This window comes from Canis lupus, chromosome 3 (genome assembly GCF_003254725.2).
Source record: "Canis lupus dingo isolate Sandy chromosome 3, ASM325472v2, whole genome shotgun sequence".
NCBI lineage: Eukaryota > Metazoa > Chordata > Mammalia > Carnivora > Canidae > Canis > Canis lupus.
Window position 1 is genome coordinate 31,838,928 of NC_064245.1, and position 6,197 is coordinate 31,845,124.

General features: G+C 46.4%; 1 pseudogene; it reads left to right on the forward strand.

Moving 5' to 3' along the window:
* The first annotated feature begins 278 nt into the window (after positions 1–278).
* On the forward strand, positions 279–2,311 carry LOC112653989 (EMI domain-containing protein 1-like; annotated as a pseudogene).
* The last annotated feature ends 3,886 nt before the right edge of the window (positions 2,312–6,197 follow it).

Below are 6,197 nucleotides of genomic sequence, written 5' to 3' on the forward strand. Positions count from 1 at the left end.
TATGGATACCTGCCACCCAGAATAGTAGTCACAAGATGTCTACTCCCTCCATGCTTTATAAATGCTAGGGTCACCAAGAGAGACACATTTCACTAGATAGAATGACACTTTACTCTCACAGGAATCAGTTTCAACGGTGGGTTTTAGTCTATCATGGTCAACAGGTCCCAGCCTGTGGCCAATGCAGGACAATGATCTGCATTCACCCCTCTTTTGCTTCAAGCTAAGGACCCCATTTCATCCCTGCTGGGAATGGATATAGTAGCGGGGTTGGCCACATGACCTACGACGCACATGCTCAAGCAGAACAAAGGAATACGCAGAATCTGAAACAGGGAAAGAATGCCCCACAAGGTGATAGCAGCACAGGCTGCCAAGGCTCTTTACGGCTTGAAAAAGAAGTATTCTAGGCCTCTACCCATTCCCATGCAGCCAAGCAGGGGTCAGAAGACTGCACGCCTGTGATTGCCTCTCCCATCAAGATTAAAAGAGTAAAAATAGCAGGAAGTTGCTAATTAAGTTGGGCAACAAGTACAAAGTATATGAGGATTTCATGCTATTCTCTCTTCATGTGTTTGAAAACATTCTTTCTTTAAGTGGCCTCCATGCTAGGCATGGAGGCCACTATGGGACCTGAACTCACAATCCTGTGATCAAGACCTGAGCTTAGATCAAAAATTGGATGTTCACCACCTGCAAACATTCCAGTAGAAGTATTTGTGGTGTGTTTTTTTTTAACTCTGAAGTCAGTCTGATTTTCAAAAAAAAAATATTTTTTATTTCTATGTTTGAGAAGAGTTTAAATACAAATAAGGAATCAGGAAAGATTTAATAATGTTTTTTTCTCACCCGCCCGGCGCCCGCTTCCCCGCCCCTCTCCTGCCGCGGCGCTGGGGAGCAGGCAGCGCGGGCGGCGGCGGCGGCGGCGGCGAGGGGCGGTGCGCGGAGGGCGCGGGCGCAGCACGGGGGCGCGCGGGCCTGGGCGCTGCTTTGCCTCGGGCTCCTGCTCCCCGGAGGCGGCGCCGCGTGGAGCGTCGAGGGAGCCCCGTTCTCCCAACAAGGAACTGGTGCTCGTATGTGGTGACTCGTACCATCTCATGCCACGTGCAAAATGGTACCTATCTTCAACGAGCGCTGCGGCACTGCGCCTGGCCCGTGAGCTGCCCCGGGAGCAGCTACAGCGGTGGTGAGACCCTCCTACAAAGTGATGTACGAGACAGTGACCGCGCGGGAGTGGAGGTGCTGCCCTGGGCACTCCGGGTGAACTGTGAGGAAGGCTCCTCTGGTTTCGTGGACCCCGGGTGGTCAGGCAACACCATGCGACCGATGGCATTTCGGCCCACAGCCTTTTCAGGTTGCCTCAACTGCAGCAAAGTGTCAGCTGACCAAGCGACTGAAGGTACTGGAGGTCAAGGTGGCAGCGCTCATTGTCACTGAGCAGGCAGTGCTCCCAACCCCTGCTGCCGACCCACTCTGGGGCTCCCCAGCAGCTCAGGGCAGCCCTGGGGATGGAGGCCTCCGAGGGCTACCCAGAGTCAGAACAGGAGGGCCCCACTGCTCCCTTGAGATGATGGAGTTGGTGGCCAGGGGCTTCCTGGGCCCACTGGCCCTAAGGGAGAAACTGGCAGCCGAGGCCCAACAGGGATGAGAGGCCACCAGGTCCTCAAGGTCCCCCAGGAAGCCCTGGCCAGGCTGGAGCTGTGGGCACCCTGGAGAGTGGGGACCTCCAGGCCCACCAGGGCCTCCTGGCCCCCCTGGGCCCCCAGCCCCTGTTGGGCCACCTCACATCTGGTACCCCCAGTATGGGGACCCATTACTGTCCAACACCTTCACTGAGACCAGCAGCCACTGGCCCCAGGGACCAGCTGGACTCCCAGGACCTCCAGGGCCTATGGGTCCCCCTGGACTTCCTGGTCCCATTGGCATCCCTGGGAGTCCTGGACACGTGGGATCCCCAGGCCCCACTGGACCCAAAGGAATCTCTGGCCACCCAGCAGAGAAGGGAGAAAGAGGACTGCATGGGGAGCCTGGCCCCCAAGGCTCCATGGGGCAGCTGAGAGAACCTGACCCCAAAGGAGACCCTGGGGAGAAGAGCCAATGGGGGGAGGAGTTGCACCAACCACACGAAGCTTTGAAGAGTTTAGCTGAGAGGGCTTTAATCTTGGAAACAATGATTGGGCTCTATGAACCAGAGGGGCCGGGGACAGGCCCTGCTGGCCCGGGCACTCCCAGCCTCCTGTGGGGCAAGAGGGGAGGACATGCGGCCAACTACGCAATCGTGGCTCCCAGGAGCAGCAACAAGAGAGGCTGAGGGTGGGTCGGCCCTAGGGGCAGACCAGGCCAGGCTTCCCTTCCCAGCCTGAACTTTGCCAACTGCCTCCAGGGACCGCCCATCCATATTTATTAATGTCCTCAGGGTCCCTTCTGTCACCTAGGCCTTTGGGATGGGCAAGTCTTGGTCCTGACTCCCTGTGTAAGCCAAATAGGAAACTGAGAAAGGACAGTGGCCTGAGAGGGAGGGGCAGCCCAGGTAAGAGGTGAGGCCTTGCTCAGAGCCCTGTGCCTCCACCTCCCTCTGTGAAATAGGATGATGCAGGCCTGCAGAGGAGGGGTGGTGGGCTCAAGTCTTAACAGCTGCCCAAGCCTCGGGGCCTGTAGGCAATGAAGGGAGCCAGGAGTTGGGGCTCTCCTGGGCCCTTGGCACCTGCAGGGCTGATGGGGAAGGGCTCGCCTCCCCCTCCTTCCCAGCTAAACCTTGGGGATCCCAACATACCCCTCCTCTCCTTGATTTCTGGTGCTGGGTCCCCACCCTGAGCTCAATAGTCAGGACGCAAAAAAATAAATAAATAAATAAATAAAAAATTGTCAGGACGCTGGGGATTCCTTGCATAGGACCTGCCCCCGAAGCCCCACCCCCTCCTGTGTCCCATGTAGGGGTGGGGGCATGGAGAGGGAGGGGCCCCCTGGAAGTAGACATCTCCAGCCAATAAAGGCCCCCAGTCTGTTGTCCCGTTGAAAAAAAAAATAATGTTTTTTCTCTTTTATTATAAAATATTTCTAATGCATATAAAGGACAGAGAATAACATTTTTAATAAGCCATGTACTTATCCCTTCAAATCTATCAAATCTTAATGTTTTAATGTATTTGCTTCCAATTTTTGAAGGAAATATACAAGAGTAGAGGCTCTCTTTTATTCCATCTCTCTTTCTTCTACCTGGCATCTGCAGAATTAGTTATTATCCTCAAAGCTCAATAACTCAATTAGAATATATCACACTGAACAATCTATCATTTCTACTAGTACATAGTATATCCTTTCTTTTGTAGATTGTTTTTCCTTCTTCCAGCAATTTTCTTTTTTTAAAAAATGTATATATTTATTTGAGAGAGAAAAAGAGAAAGAGAGCACGAGCAGGAGAGGGGGCTGATGGGGAGGGAGAAGCAGACACCCTGCTGACCAGGGAACCCAAGGCAGGACTTGATCCTGGGATCTTGAGATCATGACCTGAGCCAAAGGCAGACATTTAGCTGACTGAGCCACCCAGTTGCCCCCAGCCATTTTCTACCACTGTGTTTTTAAATATCCCCAAGCTAACCCTCCCCTTCATATGTTCCATCAGGTGAGTTCTCTATTTTAAGGAAAGCAATTATCCTTATGTTGGATAGTCTTTTATGTTATGTTTGTTCTTTTCTAATTATCTCAATATTTATCCTCTATGTCTATATATTGGTGAAATTCTATGTGTTTCATTAGCTCTGAAATTTTATTTTTCATCAAATCCGTTGTTTGCTATCCAGTCTTTGAGCTCTTCTTTCAATGATTTTTTTGTTCTTATTGAGCATTTGTGTCAGGGGTTTCTAAGACCACCCAGAAATTAGATGATTCACTTAGGAAGACTCACAGGACTGAGCATATAGTCATACTCATGACTATGATTAATTACAATGAAAGGATGCAAAACAAAATCAGCAAAAGGAAAAAGTCCATGAGATGAGATCCAGAGGAAACAAGGAGCTTCCAAGAGTCATCTTCAAAAGAAGTCACATGCATGTGCTAAATTCCTTCAACAAGTTATGATAATATGCCTGAAATATTGTCTGCCAGGGAAACTTGCCTGAGCCTAGGAGTCCAGGATTTTATCAGTTATCAGTCACATTAAAATTCAAGACTTGGGCAGCCCCGGTGGCGTAGCGGTTTAGCGCCGCCTGCAGCCCAGGGTGTGATCCTGGAGACCTGGGATTGAGTCCCATGTCAGGCTCCCTGCATGGAGCCTGCTTCTTCCTCTGCCTGTCTCTCTCTCTCTCTGTCTCTCTCTCTCTCTGTTTCTCATGAATAAATAAATAAAATCTTTAAAAAATTAAAATAAAATTCAAGACTAATGGAAAGCACAAGTTCAGCATAAACAATATTGTTTGTACAAATAGGTTAGGCAGTGAGCCACTCTAATCAGTTAGGGAAATAAATAATAATGGAGTAGTAAGTGAACTCTCTAAATCTACATTTCCAGATGCCACCCCAAGGCAAGCTTTGCAAACAAGCCTAAGTACAATGGTCTCACAGCTGCTATGCTCTTTTCAGAACAGCATCCTAGAATAAAATTCTTTTTTTTTTTTTCTAGAGTAAAATTCTTATTGTGGAGTTTACTCTTATTCCTTGGCTAATATTTCTTCCAGAATGGCTTCTTCATCTATTTATTTATGTTTATCTACACATCTGTCTGTGTGTCTTTCTTTATCTTTTTCCTGTTGTAAGTTTGTAATAATAGCTTCTCTGATTCAGAAATCAACTAAAGTCAAGGAAGCATGCCCAAAAAAGTTTTTGAGTAGTTAAACTAGATACCACAAAGCCAAGAGATTGATTCTATTAATTTTATTTTTTAAAGGTTTTATTTATTTATTCATGAGAGACAGAGAGAGAGAGAGAGAGAGAGGCAGAGTACACAGGCAGAGGAAGAAGCAGGCTCCATGCAGGCAGCCGGACGCCCTGGGCTGAAGGTGGCACTAAACCGCGGAGCCACCAGGGCTGTCTGATTCTATTAATTTTAAAAGCAGGAGAAACTCTTAAGTCTCACCCAAAAAGGCTATTTAATCTAATTTACACACAGAATTCGTAAGCTTTAAATTTTATTAGAATTTCCCAAACAATTATCCAGTGGAAAAAAATGTTGATAGGCTATGGACAACTGGGTAACCATGTAGCAAAAATTAAATTGGATCCATGCTTCAAACTTATAGAAAGATAAGATCCAAGAAGATGGATTCAATGTTAAAAAGAGCCTCATTTGTTTGGTTTTCAGATTCTGCATATAGGTGAAATCACATTGCATTTGTCTTTTTCTGTCTGACTTTTTTCACTTAGCATAATACCATCCATGTTGTCACAAATAGCAAGATCCCATCCTTTTTTATGACTAATGTTTCATTATGTATATATATATAATAGAATCTCTAAATCTATATTCCCACATAAATATATATATGTATGCATATGTGTATATATATATATTCCATCCCACATCTTTATTCATTTATCTATATTTTTAAAGATTTTATTTATTTGAGAGAGTGAGAAAGAGTACAAGCATGGGGAGGAGCAGAGGGAGAGGGAGAAGCAGGCTCTCTGCTGAGCAGGGAGCCAGATTTGGGACTCAATCCCAGGACCCTGGGATCATGACCTGAGCTGAAGGCAGACACTTAACAGACTGAGTCACCCAGGTGCCCTATTCATTTATCTATTGATGGACACTTGGGTTGCTTTCATATCTTGGCTATTGTAAATAATGTTGCAATAAACATAGAGGTGCATATATCCTGTCAAATAAGTGTTTTCATTTTCTTTGGGTAAATACTAGTAGTGATATTATTGAATCATACGGTATTTCTATTTCTATTTTTTATCTTTTTGGTATTTCTTTTATTTTTTGAGGAACCTCCATACTATTTTCCGCAGTAGCTGCACCAGTGGATGAGGATGAGTCCACATCACCATCAACACATATTATTTCTTGTCTTTTTGATTCTAGCCATTCTGACAAGTGTAAAATGATATCACATTGTGGTTTTAATTTGCATTTCCCTGATGATGAGTGATATTGAGTATTTTTTCCATGTCACTCACTCATTCTTCTACCTCATTAACCCTCGTTGTTAGGACCTCCAGTTTGGATTGCATCTCATTTAATTGATTTTTAGTTT